Below are 16140 nucleotides of genomic sequence, written 5' to 3'. Positions count from 1 at the left end.
TGGGGCATGTTTTCTGCAGCAGGAGTTGGACCTCTTATGCAGCTACATGGCAGAGTGAATGCAAATGTTTATCAGAACCTTCTTCAACAACATATGGTTCCTTTCCTGCGTTCATCACCCAATCAGCCTGCAGTGTTCATGCAGGACAACGCTCCATGTCACACAGCAAAATGGGTAAAGCAGTTCCTTGAAACTGAAAACATTGAAATAATGACATGGCCTGCCCAGAGTCCTGATCTCAACCCAATAGAGAACTTCTGGAAAATTCTTGGTGACAAAGTTATTGCCAAGAAACCCAAACTGTGGAGGAGACTGTGAGAGAGCAGTGTGAGAGACAAGTGCTGTCCGGTGGCCGCAGATGTGCTGAAGTCATTCAGAGCAGAGGCCTGTACACTTCCTACTAATTGCTGACTGTTGTAACCTTCTGAAAATTTTGTTGAAATCTTTTTCCATGCTACAGTCATTGTTGTTCTCTAATTTTGATCAGTGTGTTTTCTGCAAAATAATGTTGTTGTTTTTTTTTTTTTTAAATGCCTTAGTTAATTTGTGGAAAAGGTGTTCTGGTAGCATGGTATAGACAGGACAAAAACTCCTTCAACTGTTGAGCAGTGAAGATGACATTATTTCAGAATTGTTCAATTGTTTATAAATTTTGATCGCCACTGTATGTTATTGTCTCATGCTGGCATGTTCATTAGAGATCTAAAGCTACATCACAAGTTCTGTGACAGTCAATATACATTTATACTGTAGAAATTATATTTAATGTATTCAGTCATTATATTAATGTTATTATTGTTGTTGTTGTTGTTGTTGTATTTCAGCCCATTTAGATAAATGTGAGACTTGGTCCATGGCTCCAGATTAACATCCTAAACCTAAAACATGGCTTTAAAAATGAGGGAAAACATTTAGGAAGATTTAGGATAAAGTTACAATGTGTTGTAAGAAAAAAATTTTTTGTTCCCAAACAGGTACCAGAATCCGGTATCACAAACATACAAATGACTGGCTGCAGTAAGGATGGATATAGGTCAGACTGCAGGTATAAATTCAAAGAGAACCCAGGATTAAATAAAAGGTGGACCAGACAACAGGCAAAACACTTGGATAAATCTTGGTAAGATATTAATCATAATAGATTAGAACCATTCATATTAGAATTGTTATATTATGTTAATTTTAAGATTTAAAAAATACTGATTTAATCTTATCTTCCTTTTTTAGTGATCATAAAAATGAAGGTAATTGCCATTTGTTTGGTTGGCTTACTCATCAATTACAGTAGGTTTTTAAACCCAATATATAACTTTATACTACTTACAAATATTTGTATTATGAGGTGCTGGATTGCAGATATCATGCAGCTGCTCCTGCATTTGCTCTGTTTAGGTGAGGCTTTGACATGTTATGCATGTTATGGGAAAGGCTGTTCTGGTAGACAAGAGCTATGCGGCTCTCTTTTGCATAATCCTGTCTGTGCCATCATCGATGCCCGTAAGAGTTTATTCACATTTTATCTCATTCAGTAAAAAGTATAACTTGTAAAATATTAATGTTCTAAACACCCTTTTTTGTTTGTATTAACCCTTTTTTCAATGTTATGCATCTTCCAACAGCTACCTTTTATTTGAAAGGTTGCATGAGTGGGGACATTTGTAGGCAGCAACAGCAGGCTCCAAATACCAAAGCTACCTGCTGTGGTTATGACTTCTGCAACCGTTAAGAGGGACATGATTCATGGAGATATTTTTCAAGAAGATAAAATCTAGTACACAGTTTTTGGACGTATAATTTAGAACGTGTAGCATGCATTAGACATATCTGCATTGTTGATAGCAGATTTCATTTATTCAATTATGGGAATTTGTCATTTATTAAATTAAAAGAATTGACTGCAAACTTTCAGATTTTCAGGGGGTTTTTTCTAGCCCAAGACATTAATCAAACTGAATAAGACATCACAAAGGTAAGTTTTTTTCAGGCATGTTTTCTGAAAAGGCTATAATAAGAAGCATTGAGAAATTATTTGAATTAGATTAGATTAGATTTTTCAAGTATCTTGATTTGTTCTAAAAGTAAAATACATTTTACAGAATTTAATAAAGCTGAAACTTGCCATGGAGACATTCGTTCCCATGCACAAGGTTTCCATTTCCCTCTTTTGTCTTTAAAAAAAGGACAAAATCAATTGTCTAAAGGAAAGTAAAATAATAAAATACTGTATAAAACTGTTCAATTTGATATCCATTTCTTTGCCAGGAAACCCTAGCTGGTCATGTACTCAATAATCAGATTCTGTAAAGGGGTTTTCCTCTTTGTTGAACAGAAGAATAAGCTTGAAGATACACATAAAGTGTGGAACAGATAGGACAGACCAAACAATGCTGCACATAGCAACAAGAGAAAAAACAATAAAGTATTTCAAATACATATTTACGGTGGACAAAATATAGTGTACACACTCCTGTTAAAAAAGAAGGAAAAAATAGGAATTTGGTGAAATAAAAAAAAAAAAATATATTTATATATATATATATATATATATATATATATATATATATATATATATATATATATATATATATATATATAATCACTAATTGAATTGACCTTTTCTTTTAACACTCTTTTTTCTGTTGTTTTAACATTTGCTGCATCACATCAACAGTGTAAAATGATATGACATAATTTATTTTTAGAACTCCCGGCTTGGAAAATTGGCATGTTCTCATTTAGAAACGAACTATCAGCGAATTATCTTAATTTGCAGGAATCCGGATCAGGACAAAATGTTCAGGAACGTTAGGAATAACATTTTAAACTATGTATCTGGTTAAATACTGTACACTATTATGTTTATAAAGTGATATAATGTCTAGATGAATACTTTGAAGGCCACAGGGGTGCATCTTAAATTTGCGGATTCTCGGAACTCATGGGGTCTTAGAACGTAACCCATGTGAGTTTGGGGGAACCAGCATAATCAGGGTTTTTGTAGAACTTTTATAGCTACTATATGTCTCTTTTGTCTTAACAACAAACCTTAAAAAACACTTAAGGGGGTTCATGGAACTGTTTTACATTCTATTTTTGCCATCAGATTCAGCAAGTGCCAGAATGTATAAGAACTTTTCTGTCCCTGTAATGGGAATGCATTCATTTCCTGAAAAATCCCTTTGAAATAAACATATTTTAGCCCCTATAATTCTATAATAAGAATAAAAGAAGAAGGATAAAAGATTAAAATAAAGTTTCTCACTAGCAGCATTTAGTTAACCATAGCCGAAATAAACAGATCATCCATTTCACATGACTGTATAGTGGGTAATATTTCAGAAAAGTCAGTCAATTGGCCATATAAAATCCTATGTTGCAAATATTTCAACTTGGTATGAATATATTTAGCATATCAGTGAATCATGTGACCAAAACCTTTGCTTCTTATCTAATAATTTAACAATCCCATTTTTTTATATTGAACCTGCACTTTTCCATGTTCAAGGTTAAACGTGTGTTGTTTATGTCTAAAAGGTTTATTTATAGCTAAAGAAACATCACCAGGTCACATTCGTAACCATGTTTACCAGAGGGAACGAGACGCTGCATCAGAAATGCTTTGGGAAAGCCTTTGCATTGTCCACGCTCTGAATCATGTATAATCAGCCCAATGGAAAGCGTGGCGTTACCGGTGGGGTGGCGTTGCAACCAGTAAGTTTAAAAAGCACATGGAGTGAAACCAGTGCCAGCTTCTGAAAAGAGAAGGAAGCACTGCAGGGATGCATGAAATGTCTCGAACCATGGTTACATGTGTAACCTGGAGACGTTCCTCTTCAGGAACACGAACTGCATCAGAAATGCTTCAGAAACTAGAGTCCAATGAAACCATACTGACCAATCCCTGCCTAGTGTGAATGGCTAAGCTAGGGCGAAGAACAGAGGGGCCAGAAGTGTCACAGAGGTTTGAGGATATAGAACCTGACAAAGGTCAGCTGACCATCCCGCAGTGTTGCAAATGTCCTGGAGGGGGACTGAAAACAGACAAGGCCTTAGAGGCAGCCACGCTTCGAGTGGAGTGTGCTCTGACCCTGAAAAGGAGCAGGGAGACCAGAGGACTCATAAGAGGAAGAAATAGCATCCACAATCTGTCTGCTGAGCTTCTGCTTATTCGCAGGAAGCCCTCTTCTCGGAGGGCCATAGCAAACGAACAGCTGCTCCAACTTCCTCCACAGTTCTGTTCTGTGGACGTATATGCGAGTACTGGACACAGCCAGTAAAGCTTCTCCTGGTCTGGGGCCTGAAGGGAGGAGGAGAGAATGCTTAAAGCCTAATAGGTTGTGGGACAACCGAGGGTACTTTAGGAACATACCCTTATCTAGCGAAGAGGAAGGCACTGGCCAGGCCTGGAGTAACTCCAGGAAAAAAGGGGCCACAGAAAAAGAGCCTCAGTCAGAGGTTTAGAGGCAGGCTTCGACAGGTACTCCAAGACTATGGCCAAGTCCCATGCAGGCACACCAGGTCGTACCGGAGTGCCACGGAGAAAGCATGTCTACAAAGAGTTTTTACCCAGCGACTGCTCCACAAGGGAGGCATGACAAAAAGGTTAAAAAGGTTGAATCCCATACTTCACCTAAATAAGTGGTTCTCTGTGATGGAGAAAGCAAAATCTTTTTGGCATTCAGCCTTAGCCCGAGTTCCCTTTCAGAAACTTGAGCTGTGTTAACAATGCTTTGGGAACAGTTCCGCGTTGTCCAAGCTTTGAATCATGTGTGTAATTTGTCCAATGGAAAGTGTGGCATCACCAGCGGGGTGATGTCATGACCAGAAAGCAATAAAATGTACATGGAGTGAAGTTCTGTTTGTTCATGAAGCGCTCTATATGCATGTGTATATTGTCTGTCCATATTGTTTGTCAAAAATATGCAAGCAACCAAAAATATCCAAGCACATGTTTCGGCTGTGTGTTCCTCCCTGCCCCCACTACATTACAATATCTGGCTTGGCTAGCCAATGAGCAGAAAACCCCACTGTCAAGTAAAATTGATGACCACTTTCTGTAGCCCTTGTCACAATCTCCACGATGGGGTCTGCCATTCTTTCCAGACCTGCACACTGAGGTGTCCAGGTCCTGGGCAAAGCCTTATTTGGCCTGCCTTTATAGTTCTAAATCTGCGATATTCTAACGTTATGGGACTTTATGGGTTGGTGCCGTGGGTTCAGGAGACACTGGCTAGCTATTTCTCCACAAGTGTTGCATCATCCCTGAAGACCCCGACACTGCCCCCCAAGCCCCTTGTGTAACACGTCGGCACTGGTGGGAAAGGCTTATGCCTCAGCAGGTCAAGCTGCTGCACATCTGCACATAATGGCAGTGCTACAGGAGTATCAGGCTGACCTGCTGCACAAGGTAAATGTGGGACGCATCTCGGGTGGCCAGGAGGCCCAGGATCTTGGTCTTAGGGCCGGTCTATGGTTGCCCTAGCCTCCACGGAGAGCCACATGTGGCTTATCCTTTCTGGATCTTTTCCAATACGGACAGGGCTGCTGAATGCCTCTTCAGTGCAGACTGGCCTATTTGGTTAGATTTTTGGTTTCATTCCAGGAGCCCAAGAAACAGGCGGCAGCGCTTCAGTGGTTCCTCCCACGTCACTCTCATGGGGCTGTTCAGCAGAGTGCAGCCCCAGGAACAACCCAGCATCTCCTGTCATAGGGGGTTCAGAAACAGAGCGTCGCGACTCGCACCCCAGTGGGTTGCATTCTATACTGGACCTGCGTTAGCTGAACCAATCGCTTTGAGACTTGGGTTTAAAATGCTGACCTTGAAGCAGGTCATGTCCCAAATCAGGTCAGAGGACTGGTTTGTGATCATAGATTGAAGGATGCATACTTTATGTATCTATCCTTCTAGCTCACAGAAAGTTTCTGAGGTTTGCTTTTGGGAAGGAAGATTACCAATATCGGGTCCTTCCGTTTGGTCTTGCCCTCTCGCCCTGCACCTTCACAAAGTATGTGGATGCGGCACTGGTCCAACTGAGCCTTCAGGGCATCTGCATTCAAAATTATATCAATGATTGGCACAACTAGAGCTGGAGCAACGCCCTGGAGCAGCTCTAGGGGCCTCCTGAGAGGCGGCAAACCCGTTGGAGCTGGCCGTGCCCTGAAGCACAGAGAGTCGTGGGGTTAACAAACCAGCTCCCTGAAAGGGAATTGTTTTTTTGTTGCTTACACATCATATCACTGTACTACTAACTTTTAAAACTTAAAAAATCCAGACTAGTTTTGTCCTATTCATGCCAACAGAAAAACCCTGGTTAGTGATTTCATTACTCTTTTTTTTTTTGCCCTAAGGTCAAAAATGTCAGTAGCTTTTGTGAACAGTGTCCATCTGCCATTTTACAATGTGTCTAGGTGGTTTGCTTAAGAGGCACTTCTATTTTAAACAAGGAATTCAAAAGAAGAGAAGGACATGTGAAGAATGCTATAACTTTTTTACTGGCCTTGACTTTCACACTTCGTTATGTGACACAGACAACAGATGTGTCAATTGCTAAGGACAATGACTTTGACAACTAAAGGCTACCAAATGAGGCAGATGCTTTTAACACCAGGAGAAAAAAAATCTGAAAAAACATTCTGCAATATTGTATGCATTGTGGGACTGAGCCTGCTAAAATCTGCTTTGAGATATATCAAACTGCATTTTTTTTCCCTTGTGAATTTTCCATTCAGCTAAAAGAAAAAAAACAATGACAAATATATTGACATAAACGATTACTCAGCATTAAACCATACAAATTGCAACAAAATATTTTTTTTATTTACATAAAAACAACAGTGTGACAGTTATTTCAATATCAAGAGTAACAAAGTAAACTATTTTTTTTTTAAAAATCAAGAAAGAAAACTACTGGAACACACTTATATACTCACCATCCACTATATAAGGAACACCTGTACATCAATGCAATTATCTTGTTAGCCAATCAACTCATGACAGCACAGTGCATGGCTTTAATTGTAGCCTGGAGGTTGGTACCAGATTGGTGATCACCTGGGATTTTCAAAGTATGGTGCAAATAAACAAAAAGGATTTTGAAGCCTAAAACCCATTGCTGCTGAGAGATCAGAGGAGAATGAACAGACTGGTCTATAGTAATTCAAATTAGCACGCTTTACAACCTTTAACAAGAATATATCACTATCGTGGGTACAGAGTAAAAGAAAGTGGACAGCTGAAGATTGGAAAAAAATTTAGATTTTGTTCATGATAATCTGAGATTGTTCTTTGCCTACAAGAATAAAAACCTATGCATTTTTGTTGTTGTTGTTTGATTTACTTTATCCACAAAAAGCTATCTGCCTGCCAGGAAGGCATTTTTACACCTGTTTGTGTGAAATTTGACGGAGCTCAGCAATTTCTAAAATACTCAAACCAGCCCATCTGGCACCAGCAACCATGCTGCCATAAAGCCCCTGAGATCACTTTTGAGCCCATCTCATTGTAGATGGGCTACAACAACAAAAGATCGCACTGGGTTCTATGTCAGCCAAGAACACGAATCTAAGTCAACATTGGACTCAAAAGTATCACCCAAAAGATTTATACTGTAGCTGATCTGACCTGCTTGTATGTACTTTATTTAAGGATGTACATTGTTGTGTCATGAATAAAAATATTTAAATATTTCAGCATTGTAACATTATTTATAAAATTTATAAATATGCATTTAGCTGATACACTTGAAACAATGATCAATACTTGTCCTTCTAAACCTGCAAAACTGAAGCATATTTTATATATATATATATATATATATATATATATATATAGAGAGAGAGAGAGAGAGAGAGAGAGAGAGAGAGAGAGAGAGAGAGAGAGAGAGAGAGAGAGAGAGGGAGTGGTGGCTCCAGCGGTTAAGGCGCTGGGTTGCCGATCGGAAGGTCGGAAGGTTCAAGCCCCGGTATCGCCAAGCTGCCACTCTTGGGCCCTTGAGCAAGGCCCTTAACCCTCTATGCTCCGGGGGTCCCTTACGAGGGAAATATCAAGGTCCGTGACGTGGGGCCGCCTTCCCGTGGGCTCACCACCTGCAGGAGGGACCGTAAGGGACGGTGCTGTGAGGATTGGGCAGCAGTCGAAGGCGGGGGCCTGCTTAGACTGCTGCCCCCGCGACCCGAATTACGGATAAGCGGGAGAAAATGAATGAAAAAAAAGGATGAATATTTATATATATATATATATATATATATATATATATATATATATATATATATATATACACAATATTTAAGAATAGAATAGATGAATAAAATTAAATGTTCAATAAACTAAAATACAATATAATTTCAGTGAAATGGAATTAAATAGAATTTACAGTTAAGATAGAAATGGAATTTTTAAAATAGGAAACATACCTAAGTAGCAGTGCTGATATTCTGGGGAGGCCGAAACTGCGTGTTTATTTATGAGTTAACCTAATAATGATCAGTGCAATTAAATTGAAGAATAAAGTATTATATTATATTATTTAATAATTTATTTTTGCATTAGATTATTGTCATTTTAGTTCAGTCCCTATCTAATACCACTTATTTAAATGGCCAAGAGATTTGTTAAAAAAATTCGGACTAATCCCACAAAAAAAAGACTTTTGTAAAAAATGTCCACGTTTAACTTAAAGCTTATGTTGAGATAAAATGTGTTTAGAAGAAATCATACAGTTTATATTTATTATATTTAATAATAATAATATATTATTATATTTATTATATTAAGAATCAGTTTATATTATATCTTATTTAGAGCTTTTCACTAATTTCATCCAGAGTGTGTCTAATACTCTATAGTAAGAGGGTGAAACATTGTTTTCTGTTTTGTTGGCAAGAATAAGCTTAAAAGCTTTATATTCAGGTATAATGGGGACAAGTGTAACAGATATAGGATAGGTAAGATAATCTAAACAGCAGAATGGGATGCTATAGTACCACTTATTAGTTCCATCTTACAGTTTTTCTCAGTTGATGTGGAGCATTTCTCGAGACATCCTTAATATTTGCAAATCAGTAAGTGCATTCTGAAAACAATGTGTACAAACAGCACAAAATATTGGATTTCTTACAAAAGCCTGTACTTTTCTCAAAATCCTTAGTTCATCTGTCAAAAGTAAATATTTGTGTCAATAAACAAATCATTCCTATCAGAATAAAAAGTTTTTTGTCATTGTTCACAAACAAGATCGCCAAATTTTAAGTCATGTTGTCAGGATGACGCTGCACAATTTCCTAATGTAAACTACAGTTTGGATCACAGGGACTGAAAATGCACAAGGCTTAATTTCTTCTGTATGGCATCTATGAATTTTAGCAGCACAAATGTATTTATTTGATTACATATTTAATTTATATTGAGTGCAAGAGACCGGACAGGATTCACAGTTTTACTGTATGTTTCTTTGTTGTTCATCTATTTTCAGAAATTGTAATTCTGTGTTTTGCTTTGTTGCCAAATGAAGGTTCATAAGATTCACCTTTGCCCTGTTTTCAGAGAACCAGTTGATCATTGGTTGTTCTGATTCCGTTCACCCACCTTCATTAGTGACATTTTAGATTACAGATAATGACAACTGGTTTAACCATTTCGCATTTAATGACATACAATGAACTGATGCGAGATGTTTTGGGGGTTAAGACTATTTAGATGAAACTAGTATGATATATTTTTATATTTTTATTAGAAATAAGTTTATTAGAGGGACAGCGCATGTAGGGCGTTTTGGAGACAATGTGAGGGAGGCAAGATTGAGATGGTTTGGACATGTGCAGAAGAGGGACATGGGGTAAATCAGTAGGAGAATGCTGTGGATGGAGCCACCAGGAAGGAGGAAAAGAGGAAGGCCAAGGAGTAGGTTTATGGATGTGGTGAGGGAAGACATGCAGGAAGTTGGTTTGAACGAGGCAGATGTAGAGGACAGGGGGGTATGGAGACGGATGATCCGCTGTGGTGACCCCTAATAGGAGCAGCCATAAGAAGCAAAAATGTATATTATATTTTGATCAACATGACAAACAACTGATAATGTTGCAAACAGCAGACACTTGTACACAATTAATTAAATGAAGGTACAAAAGCATTCACAATTGATCAAAGCAATTGTTTGACCATGTGTAACCTAAAGTAGCAAAGGGATTCTTTTCAGCTGTGTAAATACAGGAATTGTTGTATACCTTTGTGTGTGATGTATCTTATGCTTTAGGTTTTTGTTTCCCAGCCACCCAATCAGACCTGTTTCTAGACCTTTTGGGGCCCTAAGAAAAACTCACTTGCCAGGAGATATTATTACAAAAGAATTATAATCATTTTAAAGATCCTTGCTTTCATATAGAGCCCACATATGTCTCTAAAAGAAAAAAAACTAACAGATATAGTTCATGCATTTGTATGTGCTATTAAACAATATAACTAGGGTTGATTTTTTTATATAGTCTATCAGTGACAGTTATATCATCATTAAACAGATATGATTTCCATTTGGGCTGATATATAATACATATTCAGCAGTGAAACAAAAATTTAGTCATTTCCTCTTCCATCACCAATATCTGAAAGAATTACATTTTTTGATTAGCAAAACATGTAACTTAGCTTTTCTCTCCATTCGACTGTTTAGTACAAATGGCTAAGAACTGCCCAGCTGTATTAAATTATCTGCCTGTGTCCAGAATCTGTCAAGCTTGAGTAAGTAAATATCTAATTATTTACCTTTTATTAAAGTGTTTTTCTCTTGATCATGTCTGGTATTCCCAGGAAATAATGCATAGACCATGTGAATGCATAAAAATCTACTTTTATTCTATCTGATGAAAGCATTTCAGTGCATATTGTAGTATGGTTGTGGATGTAACCAATATAATGTACATTTGAACCGTTTTTTTTATGCCATCAAGACCATGTGATATAATTCTACAATGCAATCGGTCAACACATTTTATTGTCTAATAACTGATAAAGATTTGAGTTTTTCTGCCCAAATGAGACTTTAAATAGCATACTGTCTGTTAAAGGCTTTTTGGTATGAAGAAGGCCACTGTAGTGGTACACAACTAAATTTAGCAAAAATAAACATTTCAAAAAGACATTTAGACAAATCATCACCTTTACATGGATTTGATTAAAAAGAGGAATTTTAAAGAAATTGGAATTGCAATTTTAAAAAAGAGACTTAATTACAATTACAAAACAAATTAACAACAAAAAACAGAACATTTAGAAGCATTCCTGGAAACAACAGACAATCAGAAAGTGCAATTGCAACAAGAAAAAAAAAACACTGACAAATTGGAATGCATATAAATATTGTGAAACAATAGAAGGATATAAAAAAATTTGAAAAATGGAAGCTCAGTGGAGATGATGTTGGATTTCTGATTGGAAACTCATGAGTTCTCAGAACTGCAACTGCTGGGCCCTTGGGCAAGGCCCTTAATCCTCAACTGCTCAGCTGTTCAAATAAGATGATTGTTAATTTGGTCTAGATTAGTGCATCTGCAAAATTCCATTATTGTATATTTTTAGTAGGCCCTGGTGTGGTATTGTGGAATGTATACTCAGACTAAGAATTACTGTAATTACTAATTACTGAAGCCAGTGCAATTTTGTGTGACATTACTGTTTGCATGACAACATTTAACAGTCATTTCAAGCTGATATTCATGATTTTGGTTACTTTCATTCAGTTATTTTAAATAAGCAGTTTATCCTATTCATTGTCACAGTGGATTCAGAGCATGTGATCTCATGTGTGAGACAGGAATACACAGTGAAATTGGATGGCCTTCTAAGTGAGCACCATGCATACTTAAGCGTTACACGTTCGCACAATGATTCGCACCTTGGGCCTTTGGACATTTGTGACCAATCGTACACCAAATCATTTTACCCAAAACCTCCCTAATATTCCTGGATGACCATGATAGGATGAAAGTCATTGTCTTGAACAGAAACAGGATAAAAATATAGCATATACTTGAATATAATGAAGAGTAGTGTAACAGACAAATAAAATAAAGCAACAGTTGCCAGCTATATGTGAAGTGCATGTTTTTTTCAACACAATTTATTTAGTATATTCATATTAGTTATATTTATATTAAGTGTGTAATCTTGTGTACTAGTGTAGATTTATTCATTGCTAAAGACTCAACGCACTAAATGCTGCAAATATAAATGCTAATGTAAATATTAAATGTAAATTGTGGTATTTTGCATAGCAACGCTAATTAAAACTATTGCTTACTAATGTTTAGGGATGTGATTAAATTAAAAACTACATTCTCCTCAGTGCACAGAGAGGCGAAAAGCTAAAAAGCAAAAAAAAAAAAAAAAAGCCATTATTTTTTCTACAATATCCAAAAACACAGAAGAACTAATCATTGATGAGAAAATAATTATATTGCTCTTTACAAATTTAACAGTTGTTTTTTTTTTTTTTTTTTTTTTTTTTTTTCATTTCCGATACATGTTGCCATGACTGTGACTTAATGTGGTCTTTCCATAAACATAGATATCATTTATTTCAAGCCCCAATGGGTCCAAGACCAATGACCCCTAGTGGTCGATGTCTTCACATTATTATTGTACACTGTGTGTTACACTGAGTATGTTTTCACCTAAAAACAGGTCAAGTAAGTATGTTTTACCAGAAAGGGACAATGAGCACATACTGTAGATGTGGCTTTCGCATGGGGCCCCCTTGTGGTCTAAAAATTGGAAGATATCATCAGAACCAGCTTTCACAGTTTAATGAGATCGTTTTGCAACCTCAGGAGAGTCTGCACACTCTAAATAGTTAAATTGACCTCTCCATATATTAACATTTGTTATTTAATCTAATTCAAACATTTTCATATACATAAAAAACCTATACCACTCATTATTGCATTGGTTGTGGCATTTACTTTTTAAATTTGGTAATGAATTGGTATTGTTTCTAGACAGTAATGGCAAAAAAAAAAATACAAATAAAAGCAAAGAGTAAAGGGTATCTGCTATCTGCAAATTTTTTTGTGTGCAAAACAGATAAATATTCTAGATTTAAACATTTATTGTTATATTTATATTTATAGTTTGGTTTTTTTAAGCAACACATGTGCAATAACAGTAATTTAAAACCGTGCAAAATATTACCTATGTGCAATATGTTGGATAGCGTAATTACTTACCTGTGGTCTCTTTTTTCCTTATCTTACACTGTATAATGAATTTTTACCCTACCTTCCTTCTGATAAACCATTGATACTGCACCAATAGAGTAATATAATGGTTAGGAATTACAATGTGTGACTTTGCTGATTTCAATAAGTTTCTGTCTGCTGTTTGTAAACAAATCTTGCACATTTAGAGCAACTGTAAGAGCTGAAATAACTAAGTCACACTGGTTATGGAAGGTGCATGTAAAGATGCCTACTGCAATGGGAGAAAAAATATTTGCACGAATGTTACATTTTTCCTCAGTGGTTTAGAAAGTGGTGTTTGATTATTGCCTTGTGTTAAAATGATCCCTCGGTTATATGGCTCTGACCTTTCATGATGATCCTTTAGTACATAAAAGATTTTAGCAATTTTGTGGGGAAAAACTAGTAGCAGTTCGATGACATCCAAACACATGTTCTCAAAGTTAGAGAAAAAAGCTGCCGGCAACATGAAAAACTGTGTATCAAGAGCTAAATATAAACAAATGTATCTCATCATCAGCAGGGAAGTGGACTTTTTTGGGGTTTTTTTCGCTTTGACTGTCAAGAATGATTTTTTTTTTAATAAAAAATAGCAATGCTAAGGAATTTTCAGGAATTCATGGATGTTGGTAAATCTCATATATAAAAAAGCTTCAAACACAAAACTTGCCCTCTCCCTATTCAGAATTTTACAAGCTGCTTCGGGGGGAAAAATTGTTATGACTTGGCAACCATGAAACCCTCCTGAAGACCCATTTAGAGATAGTTTGTGGAGTTGCTGGTGCAACACAACTCGTAGAAGCACCCTTCCTCCAACCATCTGCTCTTCTGCTGGGGAAGCAGTTGAGGGCTTGCCTCCCTGTCTCAATAGTAACACCCGTGTTTCCCAGTTCCATAATAATTAGAAGTGTGCTCAGTGTGGTCCATACTTTTTAACTACTGAGGGGAACACATGGCAGTATGTATACTTGATAGAATAAGAGACTAGTGGATGGGCAGTTTGCACACATACTACTGGGAACAGAGTCATGTATAAGAGTTGAACTCTGCCCAACCCCCACTGCCTTGTACCCCTGCCCCCAAACACCCCCTCCCACTTACACACTAAACAAAACAAAGGTAGGAAACATACCTTTTGTCTGTTATGGCCCATAGGTAAAACAAGGCAGTGGGGATTATTTCAATAGCACATTCAAGTTATTTGTGGTAGTGTTTTAATCAGACATTTTAAAACATTTTAAAATAGAAATTAAATTAGAATTGCTGCAGTTAAATGGTTGTATTATATATCATGAAATTGTATTAAGAACAACAATTTGCAACAATTTGTTTATGACATTAGTTAATCACTGTTAATCACTGTAGCACATGGCATCTGTTGTTTAAATAATAAACTACCTGGACTCCAGAAAACTACTTAGTTTTTTTTGTTTCTTTCTGTGGTATCTGTATACAGCAGATGTTTCAAGAAGTGAACTCTGTTTTCTTGTTGAAACCAGCATGAGCAGCAATAAACATACCACAAAACAGACCACACTATTTACTTGTTAGGTGTGTTTGTATGCCTCATCGTTCTTGTATAAACCTGAACAGGAACATTGAGCAAGGCAAAAGTGTTCTTACAAGGAGCCTCGTATTTTAGATTAAATTATTGTCGGTATGTAGTCAATAACCATTGGAACTTCATGCATGAAATATTAACACTAAGACTTGTTGTAAAGGGGTTGACAAGGAGATTGACTCAAGAATGTGTCAACACTATTGTGTTGGAGGAAAATCTCCTCCCCCGGATTTCTAGTTATTTGTCAGCATGACATGCACTTTTCCTCACCTTTTATCCTTATAATGCTAAAGTATAGGAAGAAATGGAACAATATTGCATGACTTAAGTCACAGACTCATTTCACTGTGATATATAATCAGAATACAGTATAATCATGTTCAGTCATAAAAATGAAGTTGGCTTAATGAAAATGTGTACCTGTCTTTGTTGTGAGTTCAATATTTTCTTGCCCAATCTCAAATACCCTTACTGTAATAACAAAAAGCAACAGATGAGCAGCTTTAGCATTTGCTTTATTTTCGCCTATACATCCATAAAGACATACTAAACTAGCTATTCCTAAAGACACTGCTCGAATCTATGAGTATTGCTAATTATATGCTCTGAACTTCTCCAAACTGCCCCAGGTAACAGATTGAGTACATTTAATGAAGCTCTACCAATGATATATATTATTAGGGTATTTTTCCTTTGTACTGTATACTGTAAAGCCAGGCCTGATATAATGATGTGTCAATATCTGTCTGAACTGGATAATTAGTGCACCAATTATCATGCTTTTAGAGGGTAAAGATTAGAGGAAGAGCTGTTTATTTTTTTTTTTAAAAAAAGCTTTTTTTTAAGTACCTAAAACACCACTACCACTAAGGCCACACGTTCACACGTTTTCTATTTAAGTGCAAATTATCATCAGTTGTTTCAGTGTAAATGAGCTGCTAAAAGACCATCATACAAACATCATGTGTATAAATATTCTCTGAGTTACCTCTGATGCATTTAATCCAGATCTAAGAAAAGATATACACGATTTACAGTACATTAAATGTTTTTCATGATGCAATACCCTCATAAAATTGCACGACACTGAAAAATAACCCTGTAACCTGAAAAAAAGAGAAGGAAACCCCTCCCCCAGTCACTTCATTCTCTGAAAAAGTGCTACTGAGGAAGGATCTCAAATATCAATGACTTCCGAACATGCTTTTCTACAGGAAGAAGGGAAGTTGTTAGAAACATTTGCAAATAGTGTGCACGTGCAACTAGTGTGTTGTAACAGCAGCCTATTGTCCGACAGCGCAGATGAATTTTTCACTAATCTTAAGCTCTGGGCCAAAGAATTTAGCCAAAGT

At 36.6% G+C, this 16140-nt stretch overlaps 1 long non-coding RNA gene across 1 annotated transcript; it reads left to right on the top strand.

Moving 5' to 3' along the window:
• Positions 1-1383: 1383 nt before the first annotated feature.
• Positions 1384-1902, top strand: LOC310723223. The gene is made up of 2 exons (XR_014532615.1): positions 1384-1497; positions 1620-1902. It is a non-coding gene; the product is annotated as an uncharacterized lncRNA (long non-coding RNA).
• Positions 1903-16140: the final 14238 nt, after the last annotated feature.

The sequence above is a fragment of the Silurus aristotelis genome (assembly GCF_946808225.1).
Source record: "Silurus aristotelis genome assembly, chromosome: 3".
NCBI classification, from domain to species: Eukaryota; Metazoa; Chordata; class Actinopteri; order Siluriformes; family Siluridae; genus Silurus; species Silurus aristotelis.
The sequence above is the reverse complement of the archived record's forward strand: the minus strand, read 5'-3'. Positions and strand labels throughout refer to the sequence as shown.